The sequence below is a fragment of the Geotrypetes seraphini genome, chromosome 9, assembly GCF_902459505.1.
Source record: "Geotrypetes seraphini chromosome 9, aGeoSer1.1, whole genome shotgun sequence".
NCBI lineage: Eukaryota > Metazoa > Chordata > Amphibia > Gymnophiona > Dermophiidae > Geotrypetes > Geotrypetes seraphini.
The window spans coordinates 22420010-22439949 of NC_047092.1; the positions used below are offsets into that span (position 1 = coordinate 22420010).

The 19940-nt window shown below is 43.4% G+C and overlaps 1 protein-coding gene across 3 annotated transcripts in view; it reads left to right on the top strand.

The window, feature by feature from the left end:
• Nucleotides 1-19940, top strand: part of SHANK3 (SH3 and multiple ankyrin repeat domains 3) — a 924054-nt gene that overhangs the window by 197661 nt on the left and 706453 nt on the right. Inside the window, exon 3 of one of the 3 annotated variants that reach the window (XM_033958999.1) lies at nt 7721-7805. The exons of the other annotated variants lie outside the window; for them this stretch is intronic. The gene's annotated coding sequence lies outside the window, so the exon portion shown is untranslated. The remainder of the gene's footprint in view (nt 1-7720; nt 7806-19940) is intronic. 3 annotated transcript variants of the gene reach the window in all.

Here is a 19940-nt window from a genome sequence, read left to right on the forward strand (position 1 = left end):
GGTTTTATTAATAGGTGATTTGAACATGCCGGATGTTGATTGTGAGGTCTTCTAGAAGTAGGGAGATCCTGGATTCTCTACATGGAGAACTGTTTCAGCAGTTGGTAATGGAACCCACACGGGTTGGGGTCATACTGGATTGAGTGCTTACAAATGGGGAAAGTGTTTCTGATGTTATAGTGAGTGATCATCTGGCATCTAGTGATCACTGCATGATACGGTTTAATATTAAGATGGGTATAGAGAGGGCTAATTCAAAAGCAAAGGTTCTAAACTTTAAAAAAACTAACTTTGTTTGGATGGAGGATTATGTCAAGGAATTGTTGTCTGGATGGGAATGTTTGGAGGAGTAGAAATGCAATGGGCAAAACTGAATGGAGTAATTGTAAGAGTGACAAACCTTTTTGTGAGGCAAGTAGATAAAAGTAAGAGGAAAAGGCTGCTTTGGTTCTCAAAAGTAGTAGCTGAGAAGGTAAGGAATAAGAGGTTAGCTTTCATAAACTACAAAAGATCACAGAAAGAGGAAGATAGGCAAAAACATCTGGAAAAGTTAAGAGAGGCTGGTTGTATAGTCAGGAAGCAAAAATGCAAATGGAAGAAAAAATAGCTGACATGGTAAAACGGGGAGACAAGACATTTTTTTGATATATTAGTATTAGGAAGAAGTGTAAAAGTGGCATTGTGAGACTCAAAGGTGAAGGGGAGAAATATGTAAAATTTGATAGAAGGCTAAATTGCTTAACAAATATTTCTGTTTTGTGTTCACCGCTGAAGCACCGTGAGCCAGATCACAGAAGGCAAATATGAATAGGGATGACGGTGTGGTAGACGATCGATTTTCAGAGGGTTGTGTTTGTGAGGAGCTAGCTAAAATAACGGTAGACAAAGTGATGGGGCCGAATGGCGTACATCTGAGGGTGCTGAAGGAACTTAGAGAAGTTCTGGTGGTTCTGCTCATTGACCTTTTCCAATGAGTCTCTAGAGTTGGGAGTGGTACTTGATGACTAGAAAAGGGTGGATGTGGTCCCTCTCCACAAAAGTGAAAGTAAGGAAGAAGTAAGTCTGATTTCTGTGATAAGCAAATTGATGGAAATGCTTTTAAAACAGAGAATAGTGCAGTTTCTGGAATCCTGTGGATTACAGGAACAGGGGCAACATGAATTTACTAGAGGTAGGTCATGTTAGACATGTTAGAGGGAGTGTGCTAAATGTGGTATATTTAGATTTTAACAAAGCCTTTCAAATTGTTTCACACAGACATCTAATAAATAAATTGAGTGCCCTTGGGATGGGTCCTAAAGTGATGGGCTGGGTCAAGAACTGGTTGAGTGGAAGGTAACAGAGAGGAAGTAAAGCAGTCAGGTCTTGTTTTTATAGTTAAATTCTTATACATGATACTTCTTCTCAATCTCTGACACAGATTCACTAATAGTCATAACCTTAAGAATCATATCATTGTCAACTACATGTGATTTATAGCAGTTTTTCTGACAATCTGTCTTCTTTTAGGCAAGTGAAATATGACCCTGATTAAGTCTGACACTTTTAGGCCAGGGAACATATTCCCACATCCCTTATAAAGCTAAAACATACGCCCATAATCTATGTTATTTCATGCATTCTCATGTTTTTGTCTCTACAGTTTATTGGCAAAATTGGTTGGTTCATATTGAAAGTTAAATAATGTATCGGTGCATATCTCCAATATTTCCATATAGACCTGGATAATTATGATGCATTCTCCATAGGACCATTACATTTCACAGAAGATCCCTGGAAAATTGTTCACATTCTGTAGAAGGTACTAAATAACCCTGTACTATATTGTTTTATAGTAAACTCTTACACAGTTAGACTTCACTTTTTCTAGTAACAAATCTGCCTGCAGGCCAGAAGCTCTCAAACTATACAAGCTTCATATGAACCAGCTCACAATAATTCTTCCTAAGTCTCTTATGTAGTTACAGATTTACCACACTTGGTCCAGTTGTAATTGAGAATCTTATACAAACTCATATACAAACTCATTGCATTCGTAACATTGCAAATAAAAAAGGCATCTGGTTTATTAGCAAGGATTACAACACCATTTCTCTGTGGCATTCTGTCTCCTACACGAATGAATCAGGATCTTCATCTTGTTTCCTGAAAGAGAATCAATGCAACCTTGTTCTTTAGAATCCTGAACTGCTTTGGTTTTAATTAGGACAATTTTTAAAAGGAATTTAAATGCAGCCACCAGAAATTATGTGTATCTTTACCTGCCTAGAAGAGAGCCATTTCCAGCCAAGCCAATTTGCCTGTGTAAATTACTATTATCCCAGGACAAGCCGGCAGCATATTCTCACACATGGGTGACATCACCGATGGAGCCCCGGTACGGACACTTGAAAAGTGAATCGCAACTTTAAGTTTAGAAAGTTCACGATCAGCCCACACTGCACATACATGAGTGCCTTCCCGCCTGACGTAGGCATGCGGTCCCTCAGTTTTCCAGTTTCTGCGGAGCTAGAAAGATGTGTTTTCAATGGCCATTAAAAGTTTTTTCGCTTGCCTTCCCGCTACCTTGGCATGGGAGTCGAGCAAGACACAACACTATTCCTCCTCCACAGAGACTTCATGGGAGCCTACTCCAGCATGGCCAAGGAAGGTTTCACGCAAATCAAAGCATATTGAACCTTCTGCACCGAGCCGTCAACACCGTACCCAACATACTTCCTCCAACAAGGATTCTGATCTGTTCAGTGACTCAGATCCGGTGCTACCATCTACCACCGAAGAAAACTCATCAGATTCATCTTCACATCGCTCTCCTACTAGAGCTTCTTCTCCTGAAAACATTTCTTTCTCAAAATTTCTCTGCCAGATGAGTAAAGCTCTGGATATTTCTTTACAAGCGGGCTCTAAGTATAGCAAAGAATATTTGGAAACCTTAGATTACAACTTACCTCCTAAGGAGATATCTCTTTGTGCCATCTTAAGAGACACTTTTTTCAAAAATTTAGAGGCTCCACTTTCTATACCAGTTGCTCCTAAGAAATTGAAGTCTCTGTATAAGGTGGTGCCTCTTCCTGGCTTTGATAAGCCTCAAATACCAGATGAATCACTGGTGGTGGAATTTTCTCTTAAAAAATCTTCTGGAGCTAGTGTTTATGCTTCCATTCCTCACGGCCGGGAGGGATGAACATTGGATAAATTTGATAGATGTCTCTACCAAAATTTGATGCTAGCTAGCAGAGCAGGAAATTATAATTTTTATTTTTCCTGCTATTTGAAACATTTGATCAAACAATTTTCATCCTTCACCAAATACATACCTTCATGAAAGACCAAGTCCTTTCAGACTCTTGTTTCCACTGCTTTCCAGTTCTGCAAGTATATGGTCAGGTCTACCTATGATACTTTTGAGCTTACTTCTCGGGCAGCAGCTATGTCGGTAGCTATGTGATGTCTTGCGTGGTTATGAGTTTCTGACCTCGACGTTAACCACCAAGACCTTCTGGCCAATGCACCCTGTCTAGGAGATGAGCTTTTTGGTGACTCTACCGACACTGCCACACAGAAGCTCTCTGCCCATGAGACCAGATGGGAAACGTTGATGAAACCAAAAAAGAAACCTCAGGCCCCTCGATCTTTTAAGCCTGCTTCTACTTACCAACGTTGGTTTGCTCCTGTACCTACTCATGTACCTACTCCTCCACCACCTAGAAGGCAGAAGTGGCAACAGCAGCGTCAACCACCCAAACAGCCGGCTGCTCAACAGAAAACCTCAGCAGCCTTTTTGACATGTTCCTTATGAGCACAGCCAAAGTTCACATTCTCCATCCTTTGCCACAGCCCACAGGGGGGCACCTTCAGCTTTACATCAATCATTGGGAGCTCATCACCTCTGATCTCTGGGTGTTAAACATCATTCATCAGGGTTACATTCTTCATTTCCACACCGTTCCTCCGAATCATCCACCAGGAGAGTCTGCTTCAAACCCTGCACAGTCCTCTCTTCTTCTCCAGGAAGTTCAGTACCTGCTTCTTCTCAGTGCCATTGAAGAAGTTCCTTGGATCTCAGGAATCTCAACAAATATCTTGTCAAGGAGAAATTCCGGATGCTATCTCTTGCCCTTCTCTATCCCCTATTGGCGCAGAATGAATAGCTATGCTCTCTGGATCACAAGGAAGCCTATACTCATATACCTATCCATATGGCTTCTAGAATATACCTCTGCTTTCAAGTGAACCAGCATCATTACCAATACAAAGTACTTCTGTTCTGCTCAAAGGAATTGGGGGTTTTACTCCCAGTATTTTCTTGTCCCAAAGAAGACGGGAGGTCTACATCCAATTTTAGACTCAGGGGCCTGAACAAATTCTTAGTACAGGAAAGATGTTGTCCCTGATAACTCTATATCCCATATTAGATCGCAATGATTGGCTATGCTCTCTGGATCTAAAAGAAGCTTATCACCACATTCCAATCTATCCTGCCCACAGGAAAGTCCTCAGATTTCAAGTAGCCCATCAACACTTTCAATACAAGGTTCTGCCATTCGGCTTGGCATCCTCACCCAGGGTATTCACCAAGTGTCTGGTAGTAGTGGCAGCGGCTTTACAGGCTCAAGGTCTTCAGGTGTTTCCTTATCTCGATGAATGGCTAATAAAAGATGCCACTCCTCAAGGGGTGCTTGCAACAACACAATTGGGTTTCATAATCAATTTTTCTAGATCTCAACTTCAACCCTCTCAAATGCTGCAATTCATAGGAGTTCTGCTCGATACCATTCACCTCAGAGCATTTCTTCCTCAGCAAAGACAAGACAATTTGATTTATCTTTGCGATCAGATTTTTCACCTTCCTTCCATCTCAGCCAGGTGGATGATGGTGCTACTGGGCCACATGGCATCCACAGTCCATGTTACCCCTGCTGTGAGACTTCATCTCAGGATGCCTCAGTGGTCTCTAGCATCTCAATGGTCTCAAGCTCTCGACCCACTGTCACAGAGATTACAGTCACATCTTCTCTTCATCCATCACTGCAGTTATGGATGAACTCTTCAAATCTCTCCAGAGGGCTTTTGTTTCAAATCCTTCCACATCAGAAAGTTCTGACCATAGATTCATCTAAGTATGCTTGGGGAGCTCATCTGGACAGTCTTTGTACACAGGATCAATGATCCACCCAAGAGTAGCAATTCCACATCAATCTCTTGGAATTCTGGGCCATTCACAATGCTCTCAAGATTTTTCAGCACATTATAGTCAGTCAAGTCCTCCTAATTCACACAGACAATCAAGTGGCAATGTATTACAAGCAAGGAGGAACAGGCTCTCTCCTCCTTTGTGGGCTATTGCTTGTAACATCTCCCTCAAAGCGATCTACATTCAGGGAGAGAATTTTTTTGCTGACAAATTCAGAAGATTTCTCTGGCCAATTGAGTGGATACTCAATTCCACAGTTCTGCAACAGATTTTCTCTCTTTGGGGGGGACTCCTCAGATAGACCTGTTTGCATCCCCCCTCAAACACAAACTGCCTCAATTCCTCTCCAGACAGTACTCTCCCCAGCATCTAGAGGCAGATGCTTTTCTCCTGGATTGGACGTACAAATTCCTCTACGCGTTTCCACCAATTCCTCTCATTCTCAAGACGCTTGTCAAGCTCAAACAAGAGTTGGCCACCATGATCCTCATAGCCCCTTGGTGGCCCAGACAACTATGGTTCTCCCTTCTACTTCAGCTCAATATCAAGGAACCAATACCTCTGCAGATCTTTCCATCTTTTCTCACACAGAATTAAGAATCTCTTTTATATCCCAATCTCAGCCATGCAGATGATGGTGCTGTTGGGCCACATGGCATCCATGGTCCAAGTTACCCCCTTTGTGACACTTTATCTCAGGATGCCTCAGTGGTCCTAGCATCTCAATGGTCTTAAGCTCTCCACCCACTGTCACAGATCACAGTCACATCTTTGCATTTCACAGCTTGGTACCTCTCGGCTTGACATCAGCTAGCACTGATCTTTCTGATCCTGTCCAGCTTATTTTGGATGTATCCAGAAAACCTTTTACACATTAATGCTACCAACAGAAGTGGATTTGGTTTTCTATGTGGTGTACTCTTCATCATCATGATGCTTCATCCTTCTCTATATCCTCAGTATTGAATTATTTTCTACATTTATCCAACTCAGGTCTTAAAACCACTTCAGTTAGAGTTTATCTCAGTGCTATCAATGCTTTTCATTGGCCAGTCAATGGTAAACCTAAGACTGCTCATCCTCTTGTTTCCAGATTCATGAAAGGATTTTTCAATGTCAAACCACCTCCAGTGGTTTGGGATCTTAATGTTGTTCTTGCTATACTTATTAAACCTCCATTTGAATCAATGTCTTAGTCTCATCTTAAATATCTCACTTGGAAATTGGCCTTTATCATCTCCATTACTTCTGCTTGTCGAGTGAGTGAGCTTCAAATGTTGGTGGCGGACCTGCCTTTTACATTGTTCCACCATGATAAAATAGTGCTTCGCACCCATCCAAAGTTCCTTCCAAAAGAAGTCATTGAATTCCATCTCAATCAATCCATTGCTTTCCTAAACCTAATTCTCACCCTGGAGAAACGGCTCTTCATACTTTGGACAACAAATGAGCCTTGGCTTATTATTTACAGCGTACTCAGCAACATAGAACATCTCCTTAACTGTTCATCTCCTTTGATCCTAACAAGTTGGGATGGCCTGTATCTAAGAGAACTATTTCAATATGGTTGGCAGCTTGTATTGCCTTCTGTTATGCTCAGGCTAGGCTGCGAATAGGGGGTCATGTCACAGCACACAAAGTCTGAGCTATGGCAGTTTCAGTTGATTTCTTGTGTTGCACTCATATTGATTAGATCTGTAAAGCTGCTACTTGGTCCTCAGTTCATACATTCACATCTCACTATTGTCTAGAATCTTTTTCCAGACAGGATAGTCACTTTGGCCAAGCAGTATTGCAAAATTTATTTTTTTAATGGCCATCACTCCCTCCATCCCATTCTAGTAAGTTAGGGAGTCCCACATGTGAGAATATGCTGCCTGCTTGTTCTGTGATAAAGCACAGTTACTTACAGTAACAGGCATTATCCAGGGACAGCAGGCAGATATTCTCACCCACCACCCACCTCCCCTGGTTGGCTTCTTAGCTTGCTTACAGAAATGAGGTACCATGAGCCTAAATTGGGCAGGAAGACACTTGCGCATGCGCGATGCGGGCAGTCACGAAGTTCCAAAAACTTAAAGTGGTGATACACTTTTAAAGCTGTCCATACCAAGGCTCCATGGATGACGTCACCCATATGTGAGAATATCTGTCTGCTGTCCCTGGATAACACATGTTACGGTAAGTAACTGTGCTTTTTGTGTGTGCTTGGAGTACGCACACACCATGTAAGTGTTTGAGACTGTCTACAATACTACGTCTAGCAGTTCATTGTGAATTTCTAATGAGCATTCAGAAGCTCCCTATTACTTATTTCTAAACAACGTTCCCTCCCCTTTCCATTGTCTCAGATCTTTGATTCTGATTCATGCTTTGCCACCCCTACACTACTCATTAATCTACTCTTTTTCTCCTTTCATCTCTGTTTTCCTGCTTCTCTCTCCATTTCTCACTGTCCCATTGCTCCCTCTACTATCCCTATTTCTGTCCTTGAATGAACTCACTACTATGAAACTGTTACTGCAGGACATAGCAAGAGACAAGAGTACAGCTCTGGGTGACTGAAGAAAAAATAAGAGTCTCAAGAAAAGAACGGCATTAAGAAGAGGGAGTAAAAATGCTTATCATATTATCTTGCTTCTTCTATCTTTCTCTCCTACCTGACTCCCTCACCCTCTATTTTTTATCTCCTGTTCTGATAGCCATTATTTTTTCATTTAATTATAATCAAAAATATTGAGGTCAAACATGCGCTGCTAAATGGGTTCAAGGCAAGGAGATTCACAGTGGCAACCAGGCTAAAGTCAATCAATAAGTCAATAACAAGAAACTGATTGAAGCCTGGAAGAGGAAAGCAAGATGCAAGTACATGAGGAAGAACAGGATCAATCTGAGCAGGAAAACAACTGCAGCTGGAGATGAGTTCTTGTATCAGTAGTCTAGCAGCACTCACCTGGAATTAATGTAGCTTGACCAATCAGGGCTGACTCTTGGTGTCAGCAAGGGTGGATTTAAGGCAAGATTTTAATGAACTGCCCCCAGGTGGCTGGATAGCTCTCTGAGATGAGAAGACCAAGTACAGATTTGAGACTGGTTATTCTTTATTGTGATAAGGTTGGCACACTTGTGCCTTAGAACTGAAGGTTCTCTAGTCTTATACATTGAGGGAAATAATGCATTTGTGTCTTGGTAGTGGAACATCTTGAATCCTATATTGTGAAGCAGGAAGGGGAGGGTGTAAGGAAGGGAAGGAGGATACGAGTTACATGTGTTACACAGTTAGAGGTACCAGGCCCTGTGTTACAGGGGGAATGGTGCAATAGAATTGTGTTTTACATTTGGAAATTCTTATGGGTTTATTGAGAAGATTGTGTTTTAGTCATGTTGCAGTTCTAATTTGATAGTTCCTCCTTGGGCTTGATCATAGCCAGTAAAGAGAGAAACACTCAGCTGTGGGTAATTGCTTATTATGAGATCTTTATCTAAGATTTGGAATCAGTGTTGGTTTTATGAGCTGGAGATAGATCCTAGGCCTTTCAGATAATGTTCTGGGATATTCATTCAGAGAATCGCATGTAGCATTTCACACAAAACCATCTGTGCCTTGCTAAGAAATAAATGTTTATGACATTTGGTCATGGGCCAGTTAATATTGATTCTGGTGAGGAACTAATTTGGTCTTTTGACAGTGGAGAGCAGGGAGATTCCAGTGCAATTTTGGCCCAACATCAACAGACTCAGTGTGGAAAGTGACCTCGAGCATGCCCGCCTCCAGCTGCAGTCAGCATAAATGCAGAGCGCTCAGCAGCTCCTGCCTTAATCAGCCAGGCATCCCATGTGATCCAATAAGCCAGGCAAGCAGACAGTACCAAATCAATCAGCTGCACAGTAACCATTAGGATTTGTCCAACTTTATTTAACTTGTAATAAAGACTGATCTGTGCCTTGATTCACACAAGCAGGCCTCTGCTATGCCCTAGAGAGCCAGACTGCTTCCTAAGGACTTAGTAGACTACGTCTAGAGTTGACCAGAGTTGAATGACTAAATTTTGGCCAATGCTAAATATAGTCTGCCAAAAAAAGGATGGGTCATCGGGGAATGGAGAACTAGACAACTAGAACTAGGATTGTAAATTATTTTGCATGCATTCACTTCACCAGCATATCATTAAAAATGTGGTCTGTTATTTTTTGTGTCTGATGGTTTTTCTTGATTGTGTTTTGGACCAATAAACAGTTTTTTGCAATAAAAAAAAAAAAAATGTGGTGCATGCAGAATCAACCCAACCTATGAATTAAGGGTACATGTGTGTGTGTGTGTGTGTGTGAGGTTATTAATGTGGGCTACTGTTGAGAAGTGTTATTTACTGTTAACCCCAGTTATTAATAATTACCCCCCCCATACTAAGCTGTGGTAGAAGTTTCTACCATGGCCCAGAGCATTAAATGCTCCGACACTTCTCTGACCCTCATAGAATTTCTATGAGTGTCGGAGTTGTGTTAGAGCATTTAGCTCTCCAAGCCACATTAGAATCCTCTACCACGGCTTAGTAAAGGGGGGGGGGGGAGCGTGACTCATTCCATAAAGTGGGACTTGTGCTAAAATAGCGATAAAATAACATGTCCTAATGGTAGCCTCAGTCAGGGCCTTAGATTCCTCCCTCTGTATGCCGGGATGCAGAGGGAGGAACCTAAGGCTCTGATTGGCTCAGATGCCTAAGGCCCCTCCCCCCTGGGAAGGGCCTTAGGCTTCTGAGCCAATCCCTCCTCATGCATCCCAGGATGCACCGGGAAGGGGACGGCCCATCATTTTGCAGTGGCAGCCTGTGGAGCAGGAGGGACAGGGCATCCCTCCTGTGGTCATCAAATTAGAAGGTATAGGGGAGGTTCGAGGGGAGGGGATGCATCCGGTGGCAGGAGGCAGTGGGTATTCCTTCTGCCATTTCTTTTTTTTACGAAGGGGAGTGGGGAAGAGGAGGAGAGGGGATGTCTTGGGGGGGGGGGTCCTGGCACGGGGGTAGGACAGGTAAGCGACTGGTCTTGACCAGTTGCTTTTATTGGATCGGGAAGTCATGTTAGAACATCAATCGCTCTGCTAGTTTGCATGCCATTTCAATATTAATGCCTTATTTGCATGGCCAGATTGGAGATTGAGTAATCGTGTACAAAACCACGTGGTGAGCAGTTTTGTGCATCGGGTCGGCAAATCCAATCGTCGCTAAACCAGTCAAAACCGGTTTAGTGACAATCGTTAGACGATCGCTGACTTTAGTGCATTTGGGCCTAAAGAAAGTATTTAGGTTTTTAACTAGGCAAACCATTGAGGCATCCAATCTGATTTTCAGATGAGATTGGCGAATGTCACACCTATCTTCAAGAAGGGATCAAGGGGTGACCCCAGGAACTACAGGCCGGTGAGCCTGACTTCAATTATAGGGAAAATGGTGGAAGCTATGATCAAGGACGGCATTTGCGAGCACATCGAGAGAAATGGCCTACTGAGAACAAGCCAGCACGGATTTTGTAAGGGAAGGTCATGCTTAACGAACCTCCTGTACTTCTTTGAGGGAATAAGCAGTCGGGTGGACAATGGGGAACCCATAGACATCATTTACCTCGATTTTCAAAAGGCTTTCGACAAGGTACCACATGAAAGGCTGCTTAGGAAGCTGTGGAACCATGGGGTGGGAGGGGATGTGCACAGATGGATCGAGCACTGGTTGTCGGGTAGACTGCAGAGGGTCGGAGTAAAGGGCCAATATTCTGACTGGCGGGGAGTCACGAGCGGTGTGCCACAGGGATCGGTGCTGGGGCCGTTACTCTTCAACATATTTATCAATGACCTGGAAAAGGAGGCAAAGTGCGAGGTTATAAAATTTGCAGACGATACCAAACTGTGCGGCAGAGTTAGGTCCAGGGAGGAGTGTGAGGACCTGCAAAGGGACCTAGACAAGCTGGAAGACTGGGCAAACAAATGGCAAATGTGCTTTAAAGTGGAAAAATGCAAGGTCATGCATATAGGGAAAAAGAACCCGTTGTTCAATTACAAATTGGGGGGTCATTGTTGGGAGACAGCAGTTTTGAGAGAGACTTGGGTGTGCTGGTGGATGCATCACTGAAGCCATCTGCAAAGTGCACAGCAGCTTCGAAAAAAGCCAACAGGATGCTGGGCATCATAAAGAGGGGCATAACAACCAGAACGCGGGAAGTCATCATGCCATTGTATCGAGCGATGGTGCGTCCACATCTGGAATACTGCGTTCAATATTGGTCGCCGTACCTCAAGAAGGACATGGCAGTACTTGAGAGAGTCCAAAGGAGAGCAACGAAACTGGTAAGAGGGCTGGAACGCTGCCCATACGCCGAGAGGTTGGATAGGCTGGGGCTCTTCTCTCTGGAAAAAAGGAGGCTCAGGGGAGATATGATAGAGACCTTCAAGATCATGAGGGGCATAGAGAGGGTGGATAGGGACAGATTCTTCAGGCTGAAGGGACAACAGGTACGAGGGGGCATTCGGAGAAACTGAAGGGAGATAGGTTCAAAACAAATGCAAGGAAGTTTTTTTTCACCCAAAGGGTCGTGGACACTTGGAATGCGCTACCGGAGGAAGTGATCAGGCAGAGTACGGTACAAGAATTCAAACAGGGACTGGACGGATTCCTGAGGGATAAAGGGATCGTGGGATACTGAGAAAGCTAACCAGGTAATAAGTATAGAAACCCAACCAGGTCGTGCATGTGCAAGACCAGAGGGTTAGGACTTCGATGGGAAGATAGGACTCAATAGGAAACCAAGGTGGCAAGGGGGCCCCTTCTGGTGATTCAGACAGGTCGTGACCTGTTTGGGCCGCTGTGGGAGCGGACTGCTGGGCAGGATGGACCTGTGGTCTGACCCAGCGGAGGCACTGCTTATGTTCTTATGTTATCTGTGCTCCTAATGTTGTGTACACAAATTTCTACTAAGGCACGCAGCTACAGTGCTTATCTTGGAAAATGTACTCTACATTTCATTCAGTATTATAAATCTTTTGGATTTCATCTATAAATATGTATCTACTTTATGTGCTAGAGGATTTTCTATTAGCACATCTGTGAGTTGGTATAGGAACAGGTTTGAGTGAAAGTATAGGCTTACTTGAGATTTCGTGTCTTTTGAGGCTGTGACACTTCTACCATACAATGAGCAGATTTGTGTAGTTCTGTTAAGTGCCCAATTCACTAAGGCTTTACTCCCATTCTTTTTCTATGGTAAAATAACCAGCTTTATGCATCAGGTCCTTCACTCTCACTTAACTCTCTCAATCTTTTAAACAAAATAGCTCCATCCTGAACATTTTTCCTGCAATTCAATGGTCCTTTTTCCCCCTCATTATTTACAACACTTCAAAAGGTTTTAAACTCCCAGGTTGGTCGCAATAAAAGGTATCGCATCACCTTATATACATTGTGGGCTGGATTCTGTATAGGACGCCTGGTCTCAGAAGCCGCCTAAGATGCTTTTGAGAATCACACACAGGCGTCCTATATAGAATTGTATCTGTCCTCACGGACAGACACCTAAGCCTGCCTGACACCATGATTCTCTAACCGGTGTCCATGTCACAGGCGTCAGAGAATCGGATTGCCGCTAAGCTGATCACAGCAAGAGAATCTACAGGCAGAAGGGATGCCCAGTCCCTTCTGCTGGAACCCTTGAATGTTTGCCCCCCCTACAACCCGAATGCCAATGGCAGGAGGAGTGCCCAATTCCTCCTTCTGTCACCCTCCAAGACATCCAGGGATGCCTAGTCCCTCCTACTGGAACTCCCCACCTCCCAAAGGTCACTGGCAGGAGGGATGCCCAGTCCCTCCTGCCAGACTTCCCCCCGAAGGGCATGCTCTCAACTCTCCCCCTCAAGCTCACCTGGACCCCACAGCATCTTTTTTAAGTTAGTTGGCCAGAGAAATGCCTTTTCCCTCCAGCCGGCAGGCCCGCCTCCACTGAATGGCAGGCCTTCCCCTTCCCAGTGCATCATGGGATGCATTGAGAAGGGGGCCTAAGGCCCTGATTGGCCCAAGTGCTTAAGGCCCCTCCCATTGGAGGGCTCTTAGGCACCTGGATCAACCGAAATCTTAGGCCTTTCTCCCAGTGCATTTTGGGATGCACTGGGAGTGGCCTAAGATTCCGATTGGCCAAATCCCTTAGGCTAATCCCTTCAGGGTGGTGTTCTGGCAGAAGGGACTGGGCATCCCTCCTGCCAGGGGATGTCTCAGTGGGGGAGTGGGGTAGTTTCTGGCAAGAGGCACTGGGTATCCCTCCTGTCAGTAATTATTGCGGGGGTGGGTGGGGTGGGGAGGGAGATGGGTTCCCTGCTGCGGCCGCTAAACTGATTGCGGCAGGTAAATTCCCTTACCACAATTAGGGCTAGATTCACTAAGCAAACCAATCATGTACCAATTGGTTTGCGACCCCTTTACGACCCCGACCTGATTCACTAACCTGGCCGCACCCGATCCGATCCACGCATGCAAATTAGGGAAATGGCATGCAAATCTAGCAAGGATTCACCAACATTTTTCAGGCACACCGACTGGGCTGGCCAATCATAAACCAAGCGACTGGTAAGAACCAGTGACTCACGTCCCTGCAGACTCTCCTGCTCCATCCAAACTGATATGAAAGGAACAATACAGCTCTTGCAAAGCTGACAGTTGAATTTGCTGTAAATGGAAAATGAAGGAGCTTTACAAAAAACAACCAAAACCCCTCTTCCTCGAGGTTCCCTCTGCTCTCTGCCGCCCCGACTCTGCTCTCTACCGTCTCTGCCCCCTGAGTGCTAAACCAGCAGTGGCACAAAAATGATTTTGAATGTTTTTTTTTCCACCCTGGCCACGAGAGACTTCACCTCCTCTTGCCCTGATTCTCCTGCTCTCTGCCGCCTTCCCCGCAGTGCAAGCCCGTGTTTTTAAAGCGGAGCTGCATTGCAGGGAAGGGCGGCAGAGAGCAAGAGTGTCAGGGCAAGTGGAGGCGAGGTCTTCCGTGGCCAGGCAGCTGCTCCAGCTTCAAACACAAACGAAAGAATTGTAAAAGAGACACATCTGGGGTTATTGACAATCTTTTACGGGTTAGGCTGTTAGGAACAAAAACCCAAAAACGGATCTACAGATGGTCTGCGCAAGCACGCAGATTGCACAACAGCGATCCGTGCAGGCAGATGGGGGCATTCCTCCGAGCGCCCCATCTGCATATTTGCCTTTACTGAATTCGTCGGACCTGCCCAGATCAGGCCCAATCGGGTAGGTTAATGAATCTGGGCCTTAGTTCAGTGGCCTTGTCTATTTGAAATGTAGGCCAGCATTTTGCAGGCCTACATTTCAGGCGCCTATCGTGGCCCTAGAGAGCCTAGGGCCACCTAAGCTCACCTAAAGCCACTTCCGGGTGAAACCATGCCCACGCCTAGCCTTGGGTGAGCTTAGGCAGCTCTATGCACCGCCCTAGGCTCATGAAGATGACTACAATGTAGGCAGCCTACCTCAGAATGTTGTTTTTTTTTTTTTTACATGTATCCCAATTGGCTGGTTAGACAGCGGTAGGATGCTTATTGCCACCTACAATCAGGATGCCATTTATAGAATTTGCTCCTGTAAGCACAATTTTTCAAAAGTGTGTGCATAGTTACATAGTCTGCAGCTACTTTAATAGCAAGCTTTGCACCAGCTCTCAACAAGAAAGTACACACATTCCCTTTTGCAAATGGCTCAGGGAAAAGGGCCACACAGACAATTTGTACCAGCTTTGATCTATAGATAGTTATTTTCCCCTGAAAATCAACGCATGCAATTTTGCAAATTCAAATTTAAACAAATTGTTGCATCCTCTGACCTAACCCCTGCCATCTCAGAGCATATGTCCTTTCCCATGTACAGGCTACTCAGATTTGCACAGGTCAAAATTGCCTTCATTAGTTTTATCCATTAACCTCAATTTCTCTGCATTCAAGTAGACTAACTGGCACCCCTATTACTTTAAATTTCTTATTTAAACACAACGTGGTGTTGCAGTATGCCTGGAACAGGCTGCCTGAATCAATACATGGTGCACCGTCTCTAGCAGTATTGAAATCCAAACTAAAAGCCCACTTTTTTGAAACTGCTTTCAACTCTTAACTTCCACTCACTGTCAGATACCTATACCCATTGTATCATTCCTTCTACCAGAATCTCCCTAACCTTGAGAGGTCCTGTCAGTCTGTCCAAATTAGATTGTAAGCTCTTCTATGCAGGAACCATCTATTGAGTGTTAAATGTACAGCACTGTGTACGCCTTTCAATAGTAGTAGTAGCAGCATGCCATCTCTGCCCCTTGCCTCCATCCTCTTCTGATTCTAGCCCCACCACTGCCCTAGCTTAATGCACAGCTTGCAAAATAAGGAACATTTTATTTTCTAGTCTTTTCCAAGTCTCCTGGAAGATATTCAATCAATTTCATCACTGAATCTCTCACAATTCAATGTTCCACTTTCTGCTTTCCAACTTCCCACACTGTCCCTAAGGGTCATATTCAAAAGCATTTCTATGTGTACAGGCATATGGAATTGCTTTTTTGAAAATTGCTTGTCTTGAATCCCAGTACCATCTATGATTTACTATAAAAATTCTACTTTAATATGATAAAACACTTCACACTGATATTCCTAGCTAATTTCTCCTTCATTCTCATTTCAACTATCCCACTTATTCCCAATTCATTAACCAATTTAGGCCCTCTTTTACTAAGCCGCGGTAGAGGTTTCTACCATGGCTCGGGGTGCCAAATTCTCTCGCGCTGCTCTGACGCTCATAAGAATTCTATGAGCATCAGAACAGTGTCGGAGCATTTAGCACTCTGGGCTGCGGTAGAAACTAGAGAATGACACGGTGATAAAATTCATCACCGTTCCCGTCCCCGCGGAAAACCGCGGGAAATAATCCCATGTCATTTTCTAGTGTCTATTTCATCCTCTGTCCTTCTACACCAGCATTTTTCAAAGCAGAGCCTTTGGGTCAGTGGTTGTGGCCATTCATACTCTGATTCTTATGTGAGCCAAGGATAATGAAGCCATTGTGACATCACTGATGTGATTGGCTCTTAGGCACTGGTGGAATGAGGCATTATGACATCACGATATCTGCTCTGGATACCAGAGACTGTCATTCTGTAGTGTCTATTTCAACCTCAGTCCTTCTACACCGGCATTCTTCAAAGCAAAGCTTGCGGATCAGTGGTTGTGGCCATTCATACTCTGATTCTTCCCTCTCTCCTTAAAGAATGGCATGAAGATGGTTTCCCGCGGTTATCCGCGGGGACGGGAACGGTGATGAATTTTGTCACCGTGTCATTCTCTAGTAGAAACCTCTACTGCAGCTTAGAAAAAAAAAAAAAAGGGGGGGGGGGTGTTATTTTGTCACCTCCTTCACTTTGCCTTGACACTATCAGATATTCTGACTTTTCATCTTTTGGCCCCCTAGGGATGGAATTCATTGTCTCATCACCTAAGAACAAAACAAATCGAACATGGTAGGAATGGCCTAGTGGTTAGAGCTGCTGCCTCAGCACCCTGAGATTGTAAATTTGATCCTAGCCTGTAACTCTGGGCAAGTCATTTAACCCTCTATTGCCCCTGTGGGACAGATAGGGGAAATACTTAAAGAGTATCTAATTACTATTCAATGTTATGTAAACTGCTTTGTGTGATTCTCTTCATGAAAAGGCAGCTAATAATTCTAAATAAATGTTTCAAAGCATCTCTAAAATGCTGTTTCTCTGGTGCTTGGGGGATACATGATGATCACAATGTTAGGATCCCTAGCTCTTTCCTGTCTTCTTTCCCTTCTATTCCTTGTCTCTCTTGTACACTCACACATTTTAACTGTCATTTCCTTCCCGAGGAAGATGTTTCTGTGAGAGTACATTAGAGGTGTGTGAATGAATTTTATTTTAAACTTGTAAAGAACAGTAATGAAACTCTTGAAATGTTACAGCAAGCCATGCTGTGTAATCTCACAAACACATCTTCCTTATCTGCCATGATGAAACGTACAAAATTCTTCCTCTCGCTGTGACCCAACAATGAAGACTAGGGCAGTCCAACTGCAGGTTCAGAAATGTCGATGTCTTAGCTCTACAAAAACCAGCACAGCATGGCCACATCTACTTCTTGGAAAGAAAATAGAGGCAGTCTCATTACTTTTCAATCCGTCCTTATATTAATTGGTGTAGGGATAGGATGGGGTTTTAATATACATGCATATTTTTGAAAATACAAGCTTATTTGTAGAAATTATGAAAACAAAACCCAAAACGACCTGTTTGTGTCAAAGAGCAAATGTAAAAGTAAGCAAAGAGCTTCTCCAGGGACAATTTCAAAGTAGAATTATGTGCTGTCGCTTTGGAAATCTGAAAAATGTTGCACAGAGGAAAGTTTGTGTGCTTTATACCTTTCCTGGCAGTTAAAAAATTCATCTTAAATTTTATTATTATCAAGATTATTATTATTAGTTGGATTTAGTTCACACATTTTCATTAATAGGCCAAGTTGAGTTACCCTTTGGGTACAATTTTTGGGATTCATCTTTTCCCTAGCTGATTTGATAAAGAATATTCAACCCTTCATTCCCATTTTTTACCTACCCTGATGCAGCAGTAAAGAAATTACAGCTATCAGATTTATAATGTTCACAACATTCTTCTCTGACTTTGGAGTCTATGCTCTAATTGTATCTCATATGGGTTATCACAATGTTCCTTTTCCAAGCCTTCCCTCAGTTTCTCTTAAACACTTAACCTTAATCCATCATGCAGATGCTGAGCTGATTTTTCTTTCATCTCTGTTTTCTCATGAGCATCTGCTGCTTAAAATATTGACCTGACTTCCCCTATAATGACAGATTTGCATCAAGTTTCTTTCCTTCTTTCCATAACTTTAGTTATCCGAGGACAAGCAGGCAGTATATTCTCACATGTGGGTGATGTCATCCACTTAACCTAGCATGGGCAGTCAAAAAGTGTACTGTTTAAAACTCTAAGACTGCCTGTACTGCGCGCTCAAGTGCCTTTCCACCCGACATCGGCTCACAGGACTGTCAATTTTCAGTTTTCTGCGGAGCTGAGAAGCTGTTCTTATAGTCTCTCTAAGTGCATCAAATGTATGCTATTTTGTGCCTTCCCAGTTTTTTTTTCCCCTTTCTTTCAGTCATATTTTTGTGTTTTGTTTCTTTTCCTGTCATTCAAAAATTTTTAATTTTTGATTGATTTTTAGATTTGGGCCTTCAGGCTCATTTCAGCCTGTTTTCAGGCTGGGAGCATTGACTCGTTTTTGGTATACCATCTACTCGACCTCTTCAGACCATTGAGTCCTTTGATCTTATGTCAAAGGTTTTCCTTTCAATGTCCAAAGTTCCTAGTGGCTTCAAGAGGCGCACTCGATACCACAGGACCATTTCAAGCAAGGATCCACATAGCTGGTGTGCCAAGTGCCTATGTCCTGATTATCAGGAAATTTCTTGCATGCTCCATTCTTGCTTGCATAAGAGGCCTCTTAAAGGAAGAAAGTTGCAATTTGAGAAACTTTTCAGTTCACCTTCAACTGCATCGACTATGGCTGGAGACTCTGATGCTAACGCTCATCATCATCAGGAGGGGAGAGAGAGAGATGCCAGACTGTGGGAAGGAGAGAAGAGAAATGCCTGACTGTGGAAAGGGGGGGGAAAGGAAGGAGAGAGATGTTGGACCACAGAAAGGGGAAGGGAAGGAGAGAGAGATGCCAGACCATGGGAGAAGAGAGAGAAGGGAAGGGAAGATATGGAAAAGCAGATTTTGAGAAGAAAGCAGAAAAATGGAAAAAAGTTGAATGTTAAAAGTTAATGCCAAAGATGGATGTAGGGCAAAAAGTGAAGAAGAGAAAACCAGCCAATGGCTAAGAAGGCCCTGGAAACAGGCAGAAGAAAGTGCAACCAGAGACTGGGAAAGGATGATTAGAAAAATAAAATCACCAGACAACAATTTAGTGATCAAAATGTGTCAGTTTTGAGAATTTATATCTGCTGTCTATATTTTTCACTATATTTATCTATTTTTCTGTAGCAGTTACTGAGGTAACATTACATAATTTAAAGTCATCTGCCTTAACCTCTTTGAAAATAAAACAGAATATACTGTAAATGTGTAGTTTAATTTTGTGGTTATCATTATGTGTGGTTACCATTATATATTATGCGTAGTTTAATTTTGTGGTTAAAATTATGTATTGTTAATAAGATTATATTGCGTATATGAAAAATGAATGGAAGAAATTGCATTACAGTTAGTATTATTATTATGGGGGCAGGGTCTAGGGTAGAGCTTGGGAAGACAGGACCGGCCAGAGAGAAAGACCTGAAGCCAGCAACAGCAATGAATTGTACATGCTGCTGTTGCCCGATGAAGTAGTTGAAGGAGGAAAGTGAGCAGAGGGGGAGAGAATGGCTTGGAGGGAAGAACAGATGGCAGGGCATGGAGGGAAGGAGGAAGGTATGCCAGACCAAGGCAAAAGGAAGGAGGAGATGGAGAGAGGCCATATGGGAGAGAAAGAGAGAGATGGAAAGAGAAGAGAGGGCAGTGAATGGAAGGGGCAACATAGAGGGTGAACAGTATTCTAGCACCCGTTAATGTAATGGGCTTAAAGACTAGTAAGATTATATTGCGTGTATGAAAAATTAATGGAAGAAATTGCATTACAGTTAGTATTATT